This window comes from Hipposideros armiger, unplaced genomic scaffold, assembly GCF_001890085.2.
Source record: "Hipposideros armiger isolate ML-2016 unplaced genomic scaffold, ASM189008v1 scaffold_578, whole genome shotgun sequence".
Taxonomy (NCBI): Eukaryota; Metazoa; Chordata; class Mammalia; order Chiroptera; family Hipposideridae; genus Hipposideros; species Hipposideros armiger.
The window spans coordinates 917,391-926,408 of NW_017731928.1; the positions used below are offsets into that span (position 1 = coordinate 917,391).

General features: G+C 40.8%; 1 protein-coding gene across 3 annotated transcripts in view; it reads right to left on the minus strand.

Moving 5' to 3' along the window:
- The window catches only part of ATXN7 (ataxin 7), a 134,317-nt gene extending 125,299 nt beyond the window's left edge, over positions 1-9,018 (minus strand). For all 3 annotated transcript variants that reach the window (XM_019624091.1, XM_019624092.1, XM_019624088.1), the window contains exon 1: positions 8,993-9,018. The gene's annotated coding sequence lies outside the window, so the exon portion shown is untranslated. The remainder of the gene's footprint in view (positions 1-8,992) is intronic.

A 9,018-nucleotide genomic window follows, 5' to 3' on the forward strand; every position in this document is an offset into this window, starting at 1 on the left:
TGAAGCTGCTCTGGATCTGACCCATTCTGAGGCTTTCTTCAGGTCTACTGTCAATTCTGGGAGCTACGTTACCTCCTTCCAGTAACCTCCTTTTGTGCTTAAAGTAGCCAGATTTCGTTTCTACTGCTTACAATCAAAGTCCTTTAGCTGATTAGCTGTACTTTGAGTCTAGAAAATCCATTTTCTCAAAGATTTAGGGGATAAAATTTAATTTGATTGGCAAGCAATTTAAACTATCAATTTGATGGTAAAACAAAGGGCTGTTATCATGGAGTAGAATATAAAATTCACTTAAAATATTAAGATATTGTATTTTTCTTTTGAGATTTAAAAAAAGGATATTCTTTCTACTTCTCAGTCTCCTTCCCCCACGCAAGTTTCTTTAGCAATGGGTTTAAGCAGCACTGGATTAGGGATAAATGTTCCCTAATTTATAGGATCTGTCCCTAGCTAGGTAAAAGATCTAGGGCAAATTATTTAACCACTTCAAGGTTCACTCATCATACCCTTAAAATGGGGATAATAACAGTACCTACCTCACAGAGCTATTATCCCAAGAGATAACAGAAAAGCACTCAGCAAGGCTCATCGCAGCAGAGTTTACCAATCATTGCAAACAAAGGGAGTTGGGTTAATATAACAAAAGCATGGGGCATGCTGTCTGCAAAGATGGCCTCACCAGTGTCCCCACCCCCATTCAACCCCTGTAGGCAAGACCTGTGAGATACACATGGCAGCATCTCCTAGCAAGAGGTGGTGTCTACTTCCAATCCCTTGAATCTGGGCTGGTTCTGAGGCATGCTTTGACCAAAAGAATGAGACAGTGACACTATGTGACTTCAAAGCCTAGGCCTCAAGAAACCTTGCAGCTCTCACCCTCTTGGAATAAGGCGCCTCCATGTGAGAAAATCTGCTGTCCCAGCTAGAGGTCCCTAGACCAGGGGTCAGCAAACTGCGGCTTGCAACCCACATGCAGCCCTTTGGGTAGTTCCATCTCAAAAGTTTGCCGACCCCTGGAAGAGCCAATCCTGTCCCTCACAACAATTTAAAAATTATTCGAGAGCCATAAGTATATTTTCACATAATCGCCATTATGTGAATAATATCCTGTAAAAATTTTATAAATGAAAGTATCATAGTTTTATTTTCATTTTCAATTTTACTTCAGAGCCACAGTTTGTGAGCCGTAGTTTGCTGAACCCCTGGTGGCTCTTCCGTCTCAAAAGTTTGCCGACCCCTGTTCTAGACCAACTAGCTCCAAATGACAACAGCCACGTTAGTGACCTCAGGCCAGGCAAAACCAGATAGAGAACTGCTCAGCCCTAACTGTGAACAAATGGTCATTGTTTTAAGCCACAAAGTTTTACAGTGTGTTGTAATAGCTCTCAGCAATAGATAACTGACACATATGCTTCATAAATTATCAGAATATTTCTACATTTTTTTATTCCATACATCTCCTAAAATTTCCTATGAACAAACTCAAAGCTCCAATGTCGCCAAATAAGTACATCACAGGCAGATGTAGTTACACTTCTCATTCTTCATGATCAGGTCAACGTTTCCCATTCCATTAAAACACTGAAATGTATCCCAGTCAGAAGTTGGGCGGTGGGGAGGGGTCAGGCCAGAGAATAGAACATACTCTAACTAAAGCCAAAATAACTTACGTGAAAATTTTCTAAAATTATCATAGTTAGACCACAAAAATGCAGGTGCAAACATAGTTAAATTGAAATTGAAGATAATTGGCTAAGAGAAGAAAAATGAAACAAAAGTGCTATGATTCATTAAAAAACTAGGAATCAAACAGATCCTCCCTTTAACTGTTTTTGTGCCTGGCATTTTCTCCCATAGACTTTAAAGATGACCAAGCTCCTCTTTTAAAAATTCACTGCACACTGTCAAGAGAAAATGCTTGCTTAGGTTTACCATCCAGTTAACACATATTTACAGAGCACCAGCTCTATGCCAGTGAGTTGTTAGCCCCTGAACACTTCTTTTTCTTCTTTTGATAGTGTACACAGAGATACTAGGGTGAAGGGAGCATGACTGGGTGAAACTGGACCACACACCTGACTTACTCAAGGTACCTGGTCTGGTTAGAGGGTTTAGGCTAGTAAATGTGGCAAACAAGGCTCTGCCCTCATGCAAACCTATGACTAGAAGAGGGGAAATGTTAGTATCTAATATTATAATTATCATTACCAATATTATCACTATCATTATTGTTATTATTACATACCCTTTCCCCTCCCCGCCACTTCTTCCTGTTTGGTATCTGTCACTGCTAAGCACTCGTCCCCACTTAATCTTCACAGCTCAGCAAGGTATTGCCCACACGTTAAAGATGAGGAAACTGAGGCCCTTATTGGATAAAGGAACACAGACAGTAAGTAGTAGAGCTCGTGCTTTCAGACACTACCCTTTACTGCCTCCATACATATGAATTCATTATGATTTTATAGGAATTCAGTGGGGGGAAAAATCCTTCACAGCAAATGAGGCACAACATACTATCTTCATCAATGTAAATGTCTGTGTGTGTTTTCAGTGAGTTTCTTCTGAAAACTGTTATGTAGTCTTGTATGGAATTTTTTCTTGTCTGTTGGAAAACTCTGGAAAATATTTTTGCTTATTAGCAATACAGGAAACATTTATAAAGGTATGAGAAAGCCTATTTCACTTCTCATTCAATACCACACAGGCAGTGAAGGGAATTAGTCATCTCAGGGAATGAGGACTCAATTAGCCACAAACAGGGGATGTTTTCAATTACTATGTTTATTCTTTAATAGCTTTATTATTTTTTCCTGAATATAAAAGCACATGCTAGATGAAAAAAAAATTGAGAAAAACATTTTTAAAACAAGATCACTCACAATCTTATTATTTAAAAATAACAAGTTCCCATTATTTGGTGTAGTATACCCTTTTAGATATTTTCCTTTAGGTTTCTATACACAGGGCTTTTGTCTACCTTAAAAATCACACATTATACATATTCTCATGCTACCCTCTTTTTTCTAAATATCATTCCATATCAATAAATAATGACCTGCATCATCCTTTTGAAAGACTGCACATTATTTCACTGTATGACTAGGCCCTAATTGACTTAATCGATCCTTTATTAATAGGCATTTAGATACTTTCTCTGTTTTTCCATTATAAAAAAATGGGGCAGTGAGCAGTCTGGTACACACATCTATGCACACTTGACCAACTGCTTCTTTAAGATAAATTCCTAGATGTTGGCTGGCCATTTTACGACTCTGAATTTGTACTGCACACAGTGTCATCAAGAAAATAAGTTCCAAATTTATCTTTTTAAAAAGAAGGAAACCCTTAAATGTTAACAGTACGAACATATTTTACATTTCTAATATCTAGATAAAATGGCAAAAATTTTTAAAAATTGCACTTTAGCCCAAAATATCTAAAATACCAATTCATGCCCCTGATATTACATTAGGTTTACGCCTGGAGCAGGGAAATTCTAAAATACCCAATAGTTTCTAGTATTTTATTTTCAGTATAATGTTATTGTTTTGAAAAGTTAAACTCCAAAAAGAACATACTTTCTGCAAGACAAGAAAATTAATAGAGAATGTTAAAAGGCAGGGAGGCAAAAAATACATACCAATCAGTTATACCAATTACCACATCCCCAAATCTGCATCCCATACAATGGCCAATAGGGATGGGTCAAGGGAGAGAGAAAAGGTGAAACAAAACGCAGCAGCCTTCAGGCTTCCGTGGAGGTCGGATGAAATTACACACAGACATGTACATCTACATGCTCTGTACACACCAATCCTGGAGCTAATCTCCAGGGGTTAGAGCACAAGAGGAATCTTTGTGTGCTTTATTTAACCAAACATCATGCAGAAAGCGGGTGGGGGAGGCCGGATACAGATTTCCTTAAGGTAAGAGTGTCCAGTTAGCAACCAGAGGGCCTCGTATCAATTACTTCCCCTCCAGGACAAGGGGAGAATAAAAGGAACTTGAAGCGTAAGACAGCTCCATAGGCACTGATTCCCTTCAAAGCCATCACACAGGACAGGGATTAATCATCAAGCGCTACGGAAAACTGGGCAAGATGAGAACATTTTTAGCAATACATAAAATTTACTGGTGATACAGTATGATGTGTTCTAAGAAGGGAAGGCCACACACTATAACAACTGATTGGCGTTTCATCCTAATGGGGGAGACGGGGCATTAGATTATGTATGAAATACTTGAAGTGGCAAATGGCAGTGTGTGTGTGTGTGTTGGGGGAGGTTGCTGGCTTGGTGATACCACAAATCTATAGGGCTTATGGGGCTAATATTCTTCTAGGCAAGGGATCTGGTAACTGTGGTCTATAGGTCAAATCCAGCTGCTGCCTGTACACACCATGAGCCTAGAATGGCTTTCACATTTTTAAATGGTTGAAAAAATTTAAAAACATAAAAATTACACAAAATTCAAATGTTAGTGTCCACGAAGTTTTATTGGGACACGGCTGTGTCCATTATGTTTTCTAGATGCACTGGCAGAGCTGAATAAGTGCGACAGAGACCTGGGTGGCTAGCAAAGTTGAAAATATTTACCATCTTGTCCTTTAAAGAAAGTTTGCTGACCTCTGTTGTAGTCCATAAAATCATGTTGTTTTGAATGGATCACACCACCAAACCTGTGCATTCTTGTTGGTCTGGCCCCTGACATACCCAGAATTTAGACGTAACTTGCCAGCCTAACAAAGAATGCCACCCAATTGTTAAGAACACTGGGCAGACAGGTCTAATAGGTCCTACAGATGTGGGGGTACCTGCCCATGGCAACCAGAAAGATGTGAAAGGCTGTTCTGAGTTGAAAATAGGATGGTCCCAGAAGGTTTATTCAGGAATGGGTGTAATTAGTTTTCTCTTTGAAAGAGTGTTATTAGCTATTTCCTTCTAAAGAGGAGATGGACACCACCCACAAAATGGCTACCGCCTTTGAGTATTTACTAGGAACCTGGGACCGAGCATAGCCTTTTGTTTTTATTATCTTATTTAACGGTCATCTCTTCCAGACTCAGAGGATGACTGGCTCAAGTTGAACACAACCAGAAAGCTCAGGAAATGGAAGTCAAATCCAGGAACCTAAAGCTTATGTTCATAACCACTACCTACTTGAAAGCAGAAAGCACGAATGTTCACCATAAATAAATGAGAGGAAAAGGGAAAGACCACAGAAACAGTGGAAGCAAGTTTATTTTTATGGCACGAGCCTTATAAATATTTTATTCATATCGTTCTTCTTTTATTTGTAATACCCTCTCTTCCCTCAACGTTTAAAGAACGGAAAATACAATTCAGTTCTTCCATACTCTCTCTTCCCTGTTGAGAAAACCTGATGCGGGTACCCACCTGTGGAACTCTTTTAAAGATATAAGAATCAGACAGCCAAAGTTATAGGTTTAACTTCCACTAATGAAATCCCTGGGGTACCTGTGAGGGTCCCATAAAGGAGGGGGTGAGCAAACATTTTTAGAGGTGAAGGACTACAAAGCACACATGCAGTTCCTAAGATTTTTCATTTAAATCACAAGTGAACAGCAAAAGTTAAATGGAATCTTACCCAAACAGAGACCTATGATGCTGGTGGGTGCCTATTGTTTCTTTCTGCCCAGCATCCATGTTTTCAATTTGCCAACGGCTTCACCATTTTCCATCAACTTTTCCCCAAATGTCTACAATATAAGGACCAGTGAATCTTAACTAATTTTTTAAAACTTGACTTCTTTTATTTAAAGTTTCAATTTGTCAATATTTTCATCATACTTGTTTGAAAACAATGTACATCAGTATCATATACCATGTTTATTTATACATGTTCACTGAGATGTTTATTAATGGTTACCCACATCTAGCTTCCAAGTCCTTCCTGGGGGACAAATAAGGGGCTCTGAGTTTTATACAGGGAACTTCATGCCAGCTTTCTAACATCTCTACTAAGCTTTATCCAGATGAGGAACTTAAGCGTCAGGCAAGTTAAGTAGCTACAGTGATGGAATACAGATTTGAACATAAGTAAGCTGTTTTGACTCAGAAACTGTGTTTTTCCCATCACACCCTGCTGTCTTGCCATAGCACAAATCCATTTCTTAGAGTGACTACTTCCCAGTCAGATTTCAGATTTGCTGGAGAGTAATAAGAGAGTGTAGCTGAATGAACCATTTGTTGCAAGGGCTGGTTGTCAGGCTCAACTCTCTGCTATGGACCACAAATCTATCTGTTCCAAATTTTTAAATATCATTTAAAAACAGCCACAATGCACTCAGGACAGCATGTCAAGCCCTTTATGTGTGTGCATGGTTTATCAATGAACAGGCGATGCTTTGCTGTGGGAACAAAATGGAAATGCTTTTGCACCTCTAAGACCACATGACTAGGCTGAAGAAAACTTTAAAAGGCCAAGTATTGAACACCAAGGTCTACTTTTTCCTACTTGTTTCTCTTAAAAATTATTCTAACTCCCATTTAATAAAAACATCTCTAACTTTTTTTGGGCCCTGGACCTCTTTTAAAACTATAGGCTCTCTCCCCAGAAAAACACACATATACAAAGTTTTTGTCACAACTGTAAGGGGGTCAGGAATCTCTTGAAGCCCCCTAACTCCCGCCCAGAGGTCCAAAGACGCCAGGATGACCATTGCTCTGAAAGGATATTATAGAAATACCTACATCATTTCATAAGATCAAGGTAAAGACCATTTAACCAGTTCTCTTATCATCCTTTATAGTTTCAGAAAGCTAAAATGAAATAAACATTCAAACAAACTTCCTTAAGTAGACTCTCACAGTCTCAAAGAAACCAGGAATCTAATGACTTGAGTAAATCACCAAATCTAAGGTTATATATAAGTTCAAAGTCCAAATCAGTTTGTTATAGCTTAAAATCTGCTACTTCTTTCTCCCCAGAGCTTTTCCTAGAAAAGAAATGTCAGTATGGCCTAGAGTTTAAGTCCTATTTTAACATTCATGAACACGTTAATATATAATTGATTACATGAGAAAGGGACAATGTTTAAAATTTACTAAAATGTTCTTTCACTATATATGATATGAAGAAAAGTTCATTAAAACAATTTTAAAATGTTCAACACACAGATCTGTGTCAGTGCAACTGCAATCTACATGGCTGACAAAGCAGATTTTTAAAAGTTCATAAAGGCTCAAATTTTGATGTGTTTTCCACCATCTGACTCAAGAACTTCCAGGAATGTTTATTTTCAGGTATATCTCCAACTTTAAAGCCTTTCCAATCTCTCTTGATCTTCTTCAGAACATTTCTAGCACTGCCCAACAAAGTTGTAAGTTACAAAACGAACTTAGAATAACGGATAGAATGTCTCATGAAAATTTAACAGTTACAGGGGACAGGGATACTTATCTATAAACAACATTAAAGATTGTTTTAAATCACTAGATACTGTTTCAAAATCAGTATTAAGATGATGAGACCAAGCAACAAATAACTTAAAAAGAACATCATTTCACCTCCTGGCAATTACCTTTTAAACATGATCCCCACTAAAATGTCCTTGGGATAGACAATCACTTGACACATTCAATTTACAATTTATAGAACTTAAGATTTAAAGTAATTCTTCTTTTGGTTAGAGTATCCTCTCTCCTAAAACCAAGAAAATGAGCAGGGACTGATGCAAACTGGCAGCCAGTGTTTAGGCCAATACTATTTCAAAGCCAGGGGAGGTGTCACACCCTGGGTGGGGGAGGGAAAGTTACACCTCAGAATCTTCACTGAAAGTGTGTGTGTGTGTGTGTGTCTGTCTGTCTGTCTCTGTCTCTCTGTCTCTCTCTCTCTCTGCCAAAAGTCAAAGGTGCTGATTCTTCAGAGCACTGTTAAGGGGCATAATTTAAGTTCTGACCTCATATATATTAATAATATTTTACACACACTGGTTTCCAGCTAGAGGTTAAATGAAACACACTTCACTGTTGTTACATATTTGCATTTACAACTCTTCCTCTTTGAAAGAGCTTACAGAAAAACGAACCCAGCTTTAGTAAGGAAACTGAAACAACTAGATCCATCCCACTAAGCGCTTCCTTCCGGAGATGAAAAGGCAGGTAGGTTACTTGCGGGATAGGAAAATTGGAAAACGGCTCTATGCTCAATAAAATATCAAACCTGGGTTCAAAACTCAGACACGCTGCTGGAGATCAAATCAGCAGCGGGATCGGTGCTCGCTTCCTCTCAGTTCTCAACACCTAAAGGTTGCCATTTGTGAGCAACTCATCGAAGTTGTATCAAAGTGCCTTTTGGGAAGAGATGCCATATAATCTGCAGTGTGCTCCGGAAATGTGTAACTTTACAGACTAGGCAACGTTTCTCATTAAACACGCCCTCCCCCTTCACTTTCAACTTCCCCTTAAGATGGGGACAGTCACATAGACATTTTTTTGAAAATCAAAGAGAAAAATAAGTAAAAGCACCCCATCCTGATCAGCGACGGGATTCCGGCGCCGGGTGAGCGCGGCGGGCACAGCGCTCCCCGCCGCTCCGCGGACGGCTCCCGGAGGTCGCCAAGTTTCCCTCTCCCCCTTTCCCAGCTCCCGCTAGTGCCCCGGAGGGAAGGGGGCGGCCGCCGGGCCGGCACCATGCCACCAGAAACCCCGGGCCTTTTTTGATCGCTGGCCGCGCCCGGAGCAAGTGCCGGCGTTCAAGACCCGCCCCGGCGCGCGTGGGCGCTAACTTCGTGTGGACCCTCGCGCCGCGCCCCATCGGCGCCCCTCGTCCCACGTCCCCCGGGCTCGGCAGGAACCAGGCGCCCACGCCGCCCTCCCCACGCCCGGGGGGGCGAGCCCACCCGCAGCAGCAGCAGCAGCAGGCAGGGCGGCGGGGGTCGCGGTCCCCTTCCCCGGGAAGGCGCAGGGACCCGGACCCCGGGCGGCCCGCAGCCCCCGCCGCACTGGCGGCGCCGGGGCGAGCTCACCTGGCGGCTGGCGGCGGCCTCCGGGG